Source organism: Taudactylus pleione, unplaced genomic scaffold, assembly GCF_031769625.1.
Source record: "Taudactylus pleione unplaced genomic scaffold, aTauple2 ptg000749l, whole genome shotgun sequence".
NCBI lineage: Eukaryota > Metazoa > Chordata > Amphibia > Anura > Myobatrachidae > Taudactylus > Taudactylus pleione.
In genome coordinates this window covers 617,771-633,219 of record NW_028285151.1, presented here as the reverse complement: position 1 = coordinate 633,219, position 15,449 = coordinate 617,771, and positions in this window count along the sequence as shown.

Genomic DNA, 15,449 nt, shown 5'->3' with positions numbered 1-15,449 from the left:
ACCGTTAAGGGTGCTGTAACCCCCGAAAGTACACTCCAGTCCAAACCAAAAAAAAAATTATTTTCTGTGTTTGTGAATTGTGTGCGCAGTAGCCGCACGTGCATCAACAAAGTAGTGCCAAGCGTGCGCCTGTGTCATAAGTAAAGGGCCGGCTGGCTTGACCGTTAAGGGTGCTGTAACCCCCGAAAGTACACTCCAGTCCAAACCTAAAAAAAAATTATTTTCTGTGTTTGTGAATTGTGTGCGCAGTAGCCGCACGTGCATCAACAAAGTAGTGCCAAGCGTGCGCCTGTGTCATAAGTAAAGGGCCGGCTGGCTTGACCGTTAAAGGGTGCTGTAACCCCCGAAAGTACACTCCAGTCCAAACCAAAAAAAAATTATTTTCTGTGTTTGTGAATTGTGTGCGCAGTAGCCGCACGTGCATCAACAAAGTAGTGCCAAGCGTGCGCCTGTGTCATAAGTAAAGGGCCGGCTGGCTTGACCGTTAAGGGTGCTGTAACCCCCGAAAGTACACTCCAGTCCAAACCTAAAAAAAAATTATTTTCTGTGTTTGTGAATTGTGTGCGCAGTAGCCGCACGTGCATCAACAAAGTAGTGTCAAGCGTTCACCTGTGTCATAAGTAAAGGGCCGGCTGGCTTGACCGTTAAGGGTGCTGTAACCCCCGAAAGTACACTCCAGTCCAAACCAAAAAAAAAATTATTTTCTGTGTTTGTGAATTGTGTGCGCAGTAGCCGCACGTGCATCAACAAAGTAGTGCCAAGCGTGCGCCTGTGTCATAAGTAAAGGGCCGGCTGGCTTGACCGTTAAGGGTGCTGTAACCCCCGAAAGTACACTCCAGTCCAAACCAAAAAAAAAATTATTTTCTGTGTTTGTGAATTGTGTGCGCAGTAGCCGCACGTGCATCAACAAAGTAGTGCCAAGCGTGCGCCTGTGTCATAAGTAAAGGGCCGGCTGGCTTGACCGTTAAGGGTGCTGTAACCCCCGAAAGTACACTCCAGTCCAAACCTAAAAAAAAATTATTTTCTGTGTTTGTGAATTGTGTGCGCAGTAGCCGCACGTGCATCAACAAAGTAGTGCCAAGCGTGCGCCTGTGTCATAAGTAAAGGGCCGGCTGGCTTGACCGTTAAAGGGTGCTGTAACCCCCGAAAGTACACTCCAGTCCAAACCAAAAAAAAATTATTTTCTGTGGTTGTGAATTGTGTGCGCAGTAGCCGCACGTGCATCAACAAAGTAGTGCCAAGCGTGCGCCTGTGTCATAAGTAAAGGGCCGGCTGGCTTGACCGTTAAGGGTGCTGTAACCCCCGAAAGTACACTCCAGTCCAAACCTAAAAAAAAATTATTTTCTGTGTTTGTGAATTGTGTGCGCAGTAGCCGCACGTGCATCAACAAAGTAGTGCCAAGAGTGCGCCTGTGTCATAAGTAAAGGGCCGGCTGGCTTGACCGTTAAAGGGTGCTGTAACCCCCGAAAGTACACTCCAGTCCAAACCAAAAAAAAATTATTTTCTGTGTTTGTGAATTGTGTGCGCAGTAGCCGCACGTGCATCAACAAAGTAGTGCCAAGCGTGCGCCTGTGTCATAAGTAAAGGGCCGGCTGGCTTGACCGTTAAAGGGTGCTGTAACCCCTGAAAGTACACTCCAGTCCAAACCAAAAAAAAATTATTTTCTGTGTTTGTGAATTGTGTGCGCAGTAGCCGCACGTGCATCAACAAAGTAGTGCCAAGCGTGCGCCTGTGTCATAAGTAAAGGGCCGGCTGGCTTGACCGTTAAGGGTGCTGTAACTCCCGAAAGTACACTCCAGTCCAAACCAAAAAAAAAATTATTTTCTGTGTTTGTGAATTGTGTGCGCAGTAGCCGCACGTGCATCAACAAAGTAGTGCCAAGCGTGCGCCTGTGTCATAAGTAAAGGGCCGGCTGGCTTGACCGTTAAGGGTGCTGTAACCCCCGAAAGTACACTCCAGTCCAAACCAAAAAAAAAATTATTTTCTGTGTTTGTGAATTGTGTGCGCAGTAGCCGCACGTGCATCAACAAAGTAGTGCCAAGCGTGCGCCTGTGTCATAAGTAAAGGGCCGGCTGGCTTGACTGTTAAGGGTGCTGTAACCCCCGAAAGTACACTCCAGTCCAAACCTAAAAAAAAATTATTTTCTGTGTTTGTGAATTGTGTGCGCAGTAGCCGCACGTGCATCAACAAAGTAGTGCCAAGCGTGCGCCTGTGTCATAAGTAAAGGGCCGGCTGGCTTGACCGTTAAAGGGTGCTGTAACCCCCGAAAGTACACTCCAGTCCAAACCAAAAAAAAATTATTTTCTGTGTTTGTGAATTGTGTGCGCAGTAGCCGCACGTGCATCAACAAAGTAACAAAGTAGTGCCAAGCGTGCGCCTGTGTCATAAGTAAAGGGCCGGCTGGCTTGACCGTTAAAGGGTGCTGTAACCCCCAAAGTACACTCCAGTCCAAACCAAAAAAAAATTATTTTCTGTGTTTGTGAATTGTGTGCGCAGTAGCCGCACGTGCATCAACAAAGTAGTGCCAAGAGTGCGCCTGTGTCATAAGTAAAGGGCCGGCTGGCTTGACCGTTAAAGGGTGCTGTAACCCACAAAGTACACTCCAGTCCGAACCAAAAAAATTTTTATTTTCTGTGTTTAGCCGCACGTATATATCAAATCGATATAACATAAATGGAGGACCAAACTTTCTCCGATAAAAATAAAATAGAGAAAGATCAAGAACCACTTCCTCCTAGTGCTGAAGCTGCTGCCACTAGTCATGACATAGACGATACCATGCCATCAACGTCGTCTGCCAAGGCCGATGCCCAATGTCATAGTAGAGGGCACATACAATCCCAAATGGCAAAGTTCAGGAAAATGACCTTGAAAAAGACATTTAAATCAGCTGAAGAGAAACGTAAACTTGCCAATATGCCATTTACGACACGGAGTGGCAAGGAACGGCTAAGGTCGATCCCTAGTATGTTCATGACTAGTGGTTCAGCTTCACATGACGATGGAAGCACTCCTCCCACTAAAAAAATCAAAAGAGTTAAGCTGGCAAAAGCACAGCGAAGAACTGTGCTTTCTAAGAAGATATCACAAATCCCCAAAGAGAGTCCAAGTGTGGTGGTGGTTGCGATGCCTGACCTTCCCAGCACTGGACGGGAAGAGGTGGCTCTTTCCACCATTTGCACGCCCCCTGCAAGTGCTGAAAGGAGCACCCACAGTCCACTTGCTGATATGCAAATTGAAGATGTCACTGTTGAAGTACAACAGGATGAGGATACTGGTGTAGCTGGCGCTGAGGAGGAAGTTGGCGAGGAGGATTCTGATGGTGATGTGGTTTGTTTAAATCAGGCTCCGGGGGAGACAGTTGTTGTCCGTGGGATGAAAAAGCCCATCACGGTCATGCCTGGGCAGAAGACCAAACATTCCACCTCTTTGGTCTGGCAATATTTCTATCCAAATCCGGACAACAACTGTCTTGCCATATGTACCATATGTAAAGGTGAAATAAGTAGGGGTAGGGACGTCAACCACCTAGGAACATCCTCCCTTATACGGCACCTGCAGCGCGTTCATAAAAAGTTACTGTCAAGTTCAGAAACTTTGGCTCAGACCGTAAGCAGTCCAGGGACACCTAAATCCCGTTGTCCTGTTGTATCCAAGCGCCTGCAAACCACACCGTCAACTCCCTCCTCGTCAATTTCCTCCTTAGTCAGGATCGGAAGTAGTCCTGCAGGCCATATCACTGGCATGACTGACTCTCCTATCCGGGATTCCTCCGGAGGATCCTGCATTGCTACGCCTACTGCTGCCGCTGCTGCTGTTGCTGCTGCTGCTGGGAGTCGTTCATCATCCCAGAGAGGAAGTAGGAACACCACTACTTTTACTAAACAATTGACCCTCCAACAGTCCTTAGCGAGGAGGATGAAGTACGACAGCAGTCATCCTGAAGCAAAACGTATAACTGAGGCCTTGACTGCTATGTTGGTGTTAGACGTGCGTCCGGTATCCGCCATTAGTGCAGTGGGATTTAGACAATTGATGGAGGTAGTGTGTCCCCGGTTCCAAATCCCGTCTAGATTCCACTTCACTAGGCAGGCGATACCGAGACTGTACAGAAACGTCAGAAAAAGTGTCCTCAGTGTCCTGAAAAATGCCGTTGTACACAATGTCCACTTAACCACGGACATGTGGACAAGTGGAACAGGGCAGACTAAGGACTATATGACTGTGACAGCCCACTGGGTAGATGTATCACCTTACGCAGCAACAGCAGCAGCGTCACCAGTAGCAGCATCTCAGAAACGCCAGCTCGTTACAAGGCAGGCTACGCTGTGTATCACCGGTTTCAGTAAGAGGCACACCGCCGACAACCTCTTAGAGAAACTGAGGGAAATCATCGCCCAGTGGCTTACCCCACTTAGACTCTCCTGGGGATTTGTGATATCTGACAACGCCACCAATATTGTGCGGGCATTACATCTGGGCAAATTCCAGCACGTCCCATGTTTTGCTCACACAATAAACTTGGTGGTGCAGAATTTTCTGAAAAGCGACAGGGGCGTGCAGGAGACGCTTTGGGTGGCCTGAAAAATTTCTGGCCACTTTCGCCATTCAGCGACTGCGTGCCGAAGACTGGAGCACCAGCAAACACTCTTGAACCTGCCCCGCCATCACCTGAAGCAAGAGGTTGTGACGCGGTGGAACTCAACCCTCTATATGCTTCAGAGGATGGAGGAGCAGCAAAAGGCCATACAAGCCTATACATCCACCTATGACATAGGCAAAGGAGGGGGTATGCACCTGACTCAAGCGCAGTGGAGAATGATTTCCGTGTTGTGCAAGGTTCTTCAGCCCTTCGAACTTGCCACACGTGAAGTCAGTTCAGACACTGCCAGCTTGAGTCAGGTCATTCCCCTCATCAGGCTTTTGCAGAAGCAGCTGGAGAAAGTGAAGGAGGAGCTAAGACGGAGCGATTCCGCTCGGCATGTGGGACTTGTGGATGAAGCCCTTCATTCGCTTTGCCAGGATTCCAGGGTGGTCAATCTGTTGAAATCAGACCACTACATTTTGGCCACCGTGCTCGATCCTAGGTTTAAAGCCTATGTGGTGTCTCTCTTTCCGGCCGACACAAGCCTGCAGAGGTGCAAAGACCTGCTGGTGAACACACTGTCAGCTGAAGCGGAACGTGACACGTCAACGGCTCCTTCTTCATTTTCTCCCGCAACTGGGGCTGCCAGGAAAAAACTTAGGTATCCTAAGCAACCCGCTGGCGGTGATGCAGGGCAGGCAGGACCAAGTTTGGACATCTGGTCCGGACTGAAGGACCTGGCAACAATTTCTGACATGTCTACTGTCACTGCATATGATACTGTCACCATTGACAGAATGGTGGAGGATTACATCGGTGACAGCATCCAAGTAGGCATGTCAGACAGTCCATACCTGTACTGGCAGGAAAAAGAGGCAATTTGGAGGCCCCTGTACAAACTGGCTCTATTTTACCTGAGTTGCCCCCCCTCCAGTGTGTACTCCGAAAGAGTGTTTAGTGCAGCCGGGAACCTTGTCAGCGAAAGGCGTAGGAGGTTGCTTCCACAGAATGTGGAGAAGATGATGTTCATCAAAATGAATTATCAGCTCTTCCAGGGAGACCAGCCTCCAGAAGGTACAGAGGGACCTGTGGTGGTGGATTCAAGTGGGGACGAGTTAATACTTTGTGAGGATGAGGATGTACACACTGAAGAGGGTGAGGAATCGGTGGATGAGGAGGATGAGGATGACATCTTGCCTCCGTAGAGCCAGTTTGTGCAGGGACACATTAATTGCCAGCTTGTTTTGTGGGGGCCCAAACGAACCAATCATTTCAGCCACAGTTGTGTGGCAGACCCTGGCGCTGAAATGATTGATTTGTTAAAGTGTGCATGTCCTGTTTATACAACATAAGGGTGGGTGGGAGGGCCCAAGGACAATTCCATCTTGCACCTCTTTTTTTCTTTGCATTATGTACAGTTTGGGGCCTAGTTTTTCTAACTGCCATCCTGCCTGCCACTGCAGTGTCACTCCTAGATGGGTCACGTGTTTGTGCCGCCCACTCGTGTCGCTTAGCATAGTCATCCAGCTACCTCGGTGCAACCTTTTGGACATAAAAACACTATTGTGAGGTGTGAGGTGTTCAGAATAGACTGGAAATGAGTGGAAATTAAGGTTATTGAGGTTAATAATAGCATAGGAGCAGAAAAACCTACAAATTCTGTGATTTTAGCTGTTTTTATGCTTTTTTTCAAAAAAATACAGATCCAAAACACAAAACCCAGAACCCAAAACACGGAAGGGTGGTTTTGGCAAAACCAATCCAGATCCAAAACACGAAGAAAGATCCAGATCCAAAACCAAAACACAAAACACGAAAAGTGGCCGATGCACACCCCTAAATTTTATATATCACCGTTAAACCATTAGATGTGCATTGGACTGATATAGGCATAATTTTCTCTATTATATCGCTTGGCTAGAATGAAGCATAATATGTTATCTTTGTTTCAAATGCAACGTGATATATCCCTGCCACGCCATTAACAAGTGAAGAATAATATGTTATTACTGTTTTAAATGTAAATGTTATATATCCCTGCCTCACCATAATATGTGATTAATCTGATTTATAACAGCATCACCCTTTTTTCTGTCAACTGATTGTCTGGTTTACATAATTTGATATGTTACTGATTATTTACATTTTCATTGGTTAGTTTCTGTGTTTGCAAGAATATGCCTGGGATTATATCCCATCAACTGTTGGAATTTACATATATACATATATATTCACCAAGGCGATTGTTAAGACATTGGTTATATTAAGCTATGTGGCTACTATTTATATTATAACTATTTAATTTAGGCTTAATAAAAAAATTAATTTTTTCTCTCTGACCTACTTGTCTTTAACGTTATGTTTGTCTACTTTTGTGGCTTTTGTGCGTAATTATTTTAATAAGAATAATAAATGTTGTTTTATATTAGGTAAATTATGTGTGCCCCAACAACAAGAGAGTACCTCTCCCTTTTTCTCTGCATACACTGACTGAAAGGAGCCAGTGACAAAAAAATGCATAACAGCAGTTTGTGTAGGCCTGATATGTAGGGCCGTAACTAAGGTGGTGTGACCAGTGCCGTGGCACAGGGCACCACAGGGCAGGGGGTGCTGTGTAAAGCTTTGGCTTTAATAGGCAGAACTATTCAATTATTAAAACATTTTCCCTGCTCGGTAAACCTGCAACTAACTTGTGTTGTTAACCTATAGAATCTGCATTAAGTGTCTGGAATCAATGGGTTACCCCACGCATTAAGCCCCAGAGGGTGAATTTAATGCAGATTTCTCTGCATTAAGTGCACCCTCTGGGGCTTAACGCACAGAGTAGCGACCCTTAATTGAATAGCTCATGGCAGAGCTTTAGCCAAAGGGTAAACCCCGCAGCTAATTGAATCTGCCCCATACTTAAGCTATAACAAAAAAAAATATTTTTTTTTTGTAAACGGGTATGTACTGTATAATCTGCCTTTCCTGAGCTAGAATAGTTTAAAAGAGAAAAAATTTAAATTGTTCACTGTTTATTGCCATATTTATATAAGTGTTCATCCCACATCCCTAGCCAATGCTGTAGATTAATGAACTTCCTTCTTAGCTGTAGTCTTTTTTAAAAATATGTAGCTGCAATGGCAATACTGGACCAGGCAGTAAGGATTAACTTACTGTTGGCCTATTGATAATAAAATACAAACAAAGTTTTATGCTCACTCATGCACATCTGTTAAAATGTACCGACCTGGTTCATTATTGCCATTGCAGCTATTTATATTTTTAAAAAGGCTGAAGATGTATGCTCAGCCTGATGGGCGTGCATGCGCAGTAAGGGCCTTATTCAGAGTTGGGAATAGAGTAAGGAAGAGCCAGTAACTGTGCATCTTGTTAAAACTGTCATACCTTCAGCATAGGGTTTGTTATGTTACACTAATTCACATTAGCAGCCCCACCTAGTGGTCAGGACAGCAGCAGTTTAAATCTGATCCATTTTGACCTTCTTAGCATTCCTTAGCAGTCTAGCAATGCATTCTGGGCCAAAGGAGCTGTAAGCAGCCATTTTCTTTTCTCACATGGTCTCAGACAGTCATCATTACATATGCTCAACCTGGTACAGCATCCGATAGTGAGTTCTAAGTTTCAACTGTGCCATCATATTGTAGATCTGCTTAGTCAGTAATGCATGTTAGCTGTACTATGTGACATTGCAGCCTGTACTTTGCATAATGTATGTTTCATGTTGTTTGCATATCCCATGTTATGTATATGTTTGCCTTGCATTCCCATGTGCATGTAGTAATCGCTTTTTATTGTTTGTCTACAGTTTTACCATCTCATTACTTATCATCATTCATCATCACACATGCGCACACACTTGTTTATACGCATCGATCTGTCTACATCTATGCAAGTTCCTGTATTGAATAATAAACTCAGTTCTTCAGATCACATCTGACTGGATTATTGGAAGATAGAGTATTGGTTATGCTGGTTGCTCCAAATTTGTCAGACACTTAGTGTGGGGCAGTACAGTAAAACATCGGGCTTCCAGCATGTGATGCATATATCTGACTTCATCAGCAACAGTTTCTGTCAGCAAGTGGGACACATACTGACTCACAGATCTGTTACACTGCCAGCCAGAGCTATCTGCATATGACAGCACAAGAGTTTCTATACAGTCTAACCGTGGCAGCTCAGCAATAGGAGTACCGCCATTGACTACACATGAATTTCACATTGTCAGTACAGCCACATGCATATGGCAAGACAACAGTCCCTGCACAGTCAAACAGCCTAACAACAGTCCCAAGACCCTGACTACTCAGAGACCTGCTACAGTGCCAGCTCAGTTATCTGCACATTACAATACAGCAGCCTCTACACAGTCAAGCATTTCCATTCCATCATCATGTCACAGAAAATGACATCTTCTTACAAAACAAGGTCCCAAGTCTCTAGTTCCTCCAAATCTTTATCTGTCAGCAATGCAGCCATAATGGCACGCGCAAAAGCGGAAGCTGCAAAAGTGTGGGCCACCTTTGCTGAACAAGAGATGCAATTGAAAATAGAAAAATCACGTTTAGAAGCAGAGAAAGGAATAGAGAAGTCACGTCTGGAAGCAGAAAGATCACGTCTAGATGCAGAAAGAGACATGGAGAGGTCACGTCTGGAAGCAGAAAGAGATATGGAGAAACAAAGCCTAGAAGCAATTAGGGCTCTATTTACTACAATCCGCATTGGTAATGCAGATTGTAGTGTGATATTACCGAGTGAATTCGCATTGCGAATTCAGGCAATATCACAGGGATTTACTACAAATCCCTTGCAGGGACAGAGCTTGCGATAAAGCTCTGTCCCTGCTAATCCCCTTCGGAGCCTTATCACAGTATTTTCGCAAAAAATACAGTGATTAAGTGCCCACGCATGCGCCGACCGGTCGCCGCTGCTACCCCCGCTCCGGCGCGTGACCCCCCTCTCCCTTAATAACACTTACCTGCATGCTCCAGGCCTCCGGTGATGTTCTCCATTCCTCCGGTCAGGTGATCTCCCATACTGCACTGGGACCCGATCACCTGATGACCGGGCAGCAGTGCACTGTGGGAGACCAGCTGACCGGAGGGGAGTCATCACCAGGGGCCCGGTCACCGGTCCCTGGAGTCAGGTAAGTCATTTTTTTTTTTACTATTTTTTTTCTTTTTTTTTTACAGTAATCAGCTTGCGGTCTGTTTAGACCACACAGCTGATTACAGGGACCGACTCCCGGCTCTGCTCTCCCCGTTAGAGCAGGCCAGGAGTCCGGTAACCGGGGAAGACCCTGGATAACGCCACCTCCAGGTGGCGTTATTATCACAGGGCTTTCCCCGGTATTTTTTTCACATTTATTTTTAGTAACTATGGTCAGATCACATTTCCCATTACAGTTATGGGAAATGTGATCTACTTTACTAAAAATAAGTGATACTTAGGGCTTGGAGTAGAATTTTACGAATTCTACTCCAATTGCCCTGTAATAACTATAGGTGATACTAAAATAATGTGAAAAGGGTGTGAAAACACCCTTTTTCACATTATTTTAGTAAAAATAATGTTGATAAATAAAGCCCTTAGTGAGAAGCTCACTGCAGAGAAGGAGGCAGCAGCTGCTATAGCTGAAGCACAAGAGTCTGTAAAACTTCTTAATATAAGGAGGATCAATGGCCCTCATTCAGAGCCGGATGCTCTGAGCAGAGCGCATGCTCTGAATGAGGGCCGTCCTCCATAATTATGGAGCGTCCTCCTGGACGCTCGTATAGCTGTGGGTCACCACCCACAGCCTATACGAGCGTGCAGGTTGATGGCCGCGATGGTCTTGACCATCGCGACCATCGCCACTGCGAGCCGGGGCCTGCGGTTGAGTTTCTCAACCGCAAGGCCCGGAGTGATTTTGGCTCTATCAGAGCCAAAATCACTCCCACTGACATCACTAGTGATGTCAGTGGGCCGGCTTCTGACGGTAGGCGTTCCCTTGGGAACGCCCCCATCTGGGAGGCACGCCCCCGGCACGCCCACCAAAGGGGGCGTGCTGTCAATCAACATCGACAGCACGCCCCCTTTGATCAGACACAACGAGCGAAGGAAAGTCCTTCGCTCGTCGCATCTGGCGCATGCGCACGACGGAGCTCCCGCCGTCGTGCGCATGCGCAGTGCACACCATCGACCCACTTGCGAGCGGACAGCCGCTTGCGAGTGGGTCTGAATCAGGCCCAATGTGCTTGACACAGAGCTTGGATCGCAGAATTCATTGCAATGCACATCAGAATATGTCAATCAAGCATCCAAAATGAGCAGCAAACCTCAATCAGTACAAAGCATGCATTCAGACATGGTCAGTGAAACAAGCCAAACACACAATGCAGTGCTCGTTCTAGTAAACAGTGAACTGCAAACTTGCAAACAAAGAGAATTCTAGACACAGGGAACCCATGAGGGACAACCTTCCCCCACACCAGGTGTCTGAATCTGCAAACTACAACAAAGGCACAACTACCTGCACACAAAAGTGGTATGATACAAGCCAAGAGGAACTATACAATCCTAACAGGTATGACCACGCACCATTTACTCACCATGTTAATGCACAAACAGCATCTCCTAGAGCCAATCAAGACACATTAGACTTTGCCAAGTTTCTTGCTTGCCGTGAGCTGGTCACAAACGGACTCTCAAAGTTCAGTGATCTCCATGAGAGCTTCAGAGCCTGGCAATCCTCTTTCCAAAATGTAATCAGAGGGTTAGGCCTTTCACATAGCGAAGAGATTGACCTTTTAATTAAATGGCTTGGGAATGAATCCGCTGAACATGCTAGAAGGTTAAGAGTGATCAATATTAACCACCCTGAGAATGGCCTTAAGATGAGCTGGGATAGACTTTATGAGTGCTACAGCTCATCAGAGATAATAGAAAGTGCACTATTCAAAATAATTGATGATTTCCTTAGGTTACCTAACAAAAGCTATCAGAGACTGAGAGAATTAAGTGACCTACTAATGGAGCTTCAAGTAGCCAAGTGTAAGGGAGACTTACCAGGACTTGCCTTTCTCGACACAGCCAGAGGCATTAACCCTATAGTACAAAAGCTATCTTACAATCTGCAGGAGCAATGGTTCACCCATGGTTCCAAATATAAGCAGCACCAACAAGCTAAGACCAGGAATGATCCTAGTTTTGCCTTTACACCGACTAGCTCAACCCCTATTCTACCTAACCCCCACAAAATGTCAGTCGCAGTTCACAAGAGTGCATTATACAGATTCTTCCCACAGGTCTACAAATTCTACTCACCAAGAGAAAAGAGATAAAGATCCTGCCAAGCAGTGTCCTCTACATAACAAACCGCATCCTCTCCTGAAATGCAGAGCCTTCAGAGAAAAGTCCCTGGAGAACAGAAAAGCATTCCTAAGAGAAAACGGCATCTGCTACAAGTGCTGCTCTTCTACAACCCACCTTGCCAAGGATTGTAAGGTTAGTGTTAACTGCATAGAATGTCATAGCACAGAACACAACACAGCTCTACACCCTGGACCTTCCCCATTGACTTTACAATACAGTTATGGTGACACAGCATTTTGAGCTCAGTGTGGAGCAAAGAGACACTACTGCAGTCATATCAGAGATAACTTCACAATGTACTGAAGTCTGCAAAGACACTATTAGTGGCAGATCTTGTTCCAAAATCTGTTTAGTCAGAGTCTACCCTAACGGCCAACCAGAGAAAGCCATCAAACTTTATGCAATCCTAGATGATCAAAGTAACAAGCCCCTAGCCAGATCAACCTTCTTTGAGACCTTTAATATCAAAGGAGCCAGCACTCCGTACTCCTTAAGGACTTGTGCAGGGAGTTTCGAACCATTGGGGAGAAGAGCAATTGGCTTACAAGTCGAGTCCTTAGACGGAAAGACATGCCTTCCCTTACCCACTATCACTGAATGCAATGAGATCCCTGATAATAGGTCTTAAATCCTTACACCAGACGCAACTATACATCATGCACATTTGAAACGTATAGCACATCTGATACCAGAACTGGACCCACTAGCCCAGATAATTCTACTCATTGGGAGAGATATCTTACGAGTCCACAAAGTCAGAACTCAGATTAACGGTCCACACAATGCTCCTTATGCTCAAATATTAGACCTAGGGTCATGATAGGAGAAGTATGTCTTGGAAATGTGCATAATCCAGTTACTGTCAACAGCATGCTTACCTGTACTTTAGAAAACGGACGCCCTTCTCTATTTCAACCATGTCACAATCACTTCCTCATAAAGGAACTACCACACTGCACTGTCATAGACTCTCCTAGTGACAACCGCATCTGTGATAGCTACCAAGAACATTTGGGGTGCACAGTCTTCCAAAGAACAAAAAGGGATGACCAAGTCGCAATGTCCATAGAGGACAATCTATTCCTGGAAATAATGAAAAAGGGACTAGTCAAAGATGATGCCAACAGCTGGGTTGCACCTCTACCCTTTAAAACACACAGACGGCGCCTACCTAACAACAGAGAACAAGTATTTAAACGCTTCTCGTCACTAAAACGCAACTTCCACATGAAGCCAGAAATGAAGATCACTTCTTCTCTTTCATGGACAAAATATTTGAGAACGGTCATGCTGAGATAGCTCCCATTCTTAAAGACACAGATGAATGCTGGTACTTACCAATGTTTGGAGTATACCACCCAAAGAAACCAGGTCAGATCAGAGTCGTGTTTGATTCCAGTGCCAAGTTCGAAGGCATCTCCTTAAATGATGTTCTCCTGACAGGACCAGACCTTAACAACAAACTCCTTGGAGTACAATAGAGTATTTACGTTTCCGTAAGGACTCTATTGCCTTCACAGCTGACATTCAACAAATGTTTCAAACCTTGTGGTAGGGTCTCGTTGCCACAAGCCCTGGAGTGATTTTGGCTCTATCAGAGCCAAAATCACTCCCACTGACATCACTAGTGATGTCAGTGGGGCCGGACTCAGACGGTAGGCGTTCCCATGGGAACGCCTCCGTCTGGCAACCACGCCCCCAGCACGCCCACTAAAGGGGGCGTGCTGTCAGTCACCATCGACAGCACGCCCCCTTTAGTGCGAGACCCATAACGACGGCTTGGCCGTCGTTATTCGGGTCTCGCCCATGCGCACGACGGAGCTCCCTCTGTCATGCGCATGCGCATTGGGGGAACATCGACCCGCTTGCGAGCGTCCTGCGCTCGCGAGCGGGTCTGAATGACCCCCTGATTCTCCACCAGCTCAATGTAGCCTTGGACTCTTATGGGACTTAAGATCCGATTCCTTTACCTTCCAAGTGAACAGTGAGGAAAGACCCTACACCCGCAGAAGTGTCTTGTCTGTTATAAACAGCTTGTATGACCCCTTAGGATTTGCTGCTCCTGTCACTATCCAAGGTAAAGCCTTGCTCAGAGACCTAAACTGCGAGTCATCCGACTGGGACGCGCCACTGTCTCCTCAAAAAAGAGATTTGTGGGAGGAGTGGAAAAGTTCTCTGTCCACCTTAACCAACCTTTATATTACACATTCATATGCTCCTGTGCCTTCTACAGAAATACAAAACCAGAGACTATGTGTATTTTCTGATGCTTAAATCCAAGCAATTGCCGCTGTTGCATATCTTAAAATTGTGGATATTAGAGGTCAGTGTCATATTGGGTTTGTCATAGGCAAAGTGAAGTTAGCACCACTTCCAGAGCATACCATACCCAGGCTAGAACTTTGTACTGCATTGCTAGCTGTGACAACGATCCATACCACGATCTCAAATTGTCAACTTGAGCCACACAGATTCCAAAGATTCTCTACTTGGAAATCACCTCTTAGAGCAATTACCTGCCTAACTCATATAGCCTGTTCATTTAAACGTGCCAAATTTCTAAGAGTGACTGAATGTATAGGTTGGCAGCACTGTCAAAATATTTACTCAACCAAAGAGCTACAAATTCACTCAAACATCAACACTAAAGGTGTAGAGAGATACCTCATTGAGCAAAGTTGTACATGGATTTTCAACCTGCCTCATTCTTCTCATATGGGAGGTACATTGGAAAGGATGATTAGCAACATATGCAGAATCCTTGATTCCATATTCCTACAAGTAGGTACTGCAAGACTTACTCATGAGAGTTTAACAACTTTCATGGCTGAAGTCTCAGCTATTGTCAATGCTGGACCTTTGACTTCAGTTTCTAATGACCCAGAAGATTCGATTCTGCTTACTCCTGCTGCTCTTCTTACTCAGAAGACCGAGACTATCAATGCTCCTTATGGAGAGTTCACCAACAAAGACTTATTCAAACGACAATGGCAGCAAGTTCAAAGCCTAGCAAACACCTTTTGGGACAGGTGGAAAAGACAATATATCTCTACCTTGCAGCCAAGGACCAAGTGGCAAGTTGCCAAAGCCAAACTAAAACCTGGTGACATTGTGCTTGTCAGAGATAGACAGTCACAACGTAACGAATGGCTTTTGAGTATTGTCACCAAGACATTCTTGAGCAAGTACGGAAAAGTTTGTAAGGTCGAGATCAAGATCTGCAAGCAAGGAGAGACTAAGTTGTTTCTCAGACCAGTGTCTGAACTGTTCTTATTGTTACCTACTTAGTTTAAATTTGTGGTATCAACGATACCAGATGGGGAGTGTCATGCCTTCAGCATAGGGTTTGTTATGTTACACTAATTCACATTATCAGCCCCACCTAGTGGTCAGGACAGCAGCAGTTTAAATCTGATCCATTTTGACCTTCTTAGCATTCCTTAGCAGTCTAGCAATGCATTCTGGGCCAAAGGAGCTGTAAGCAGCCATTTTCTTTTCTCACATG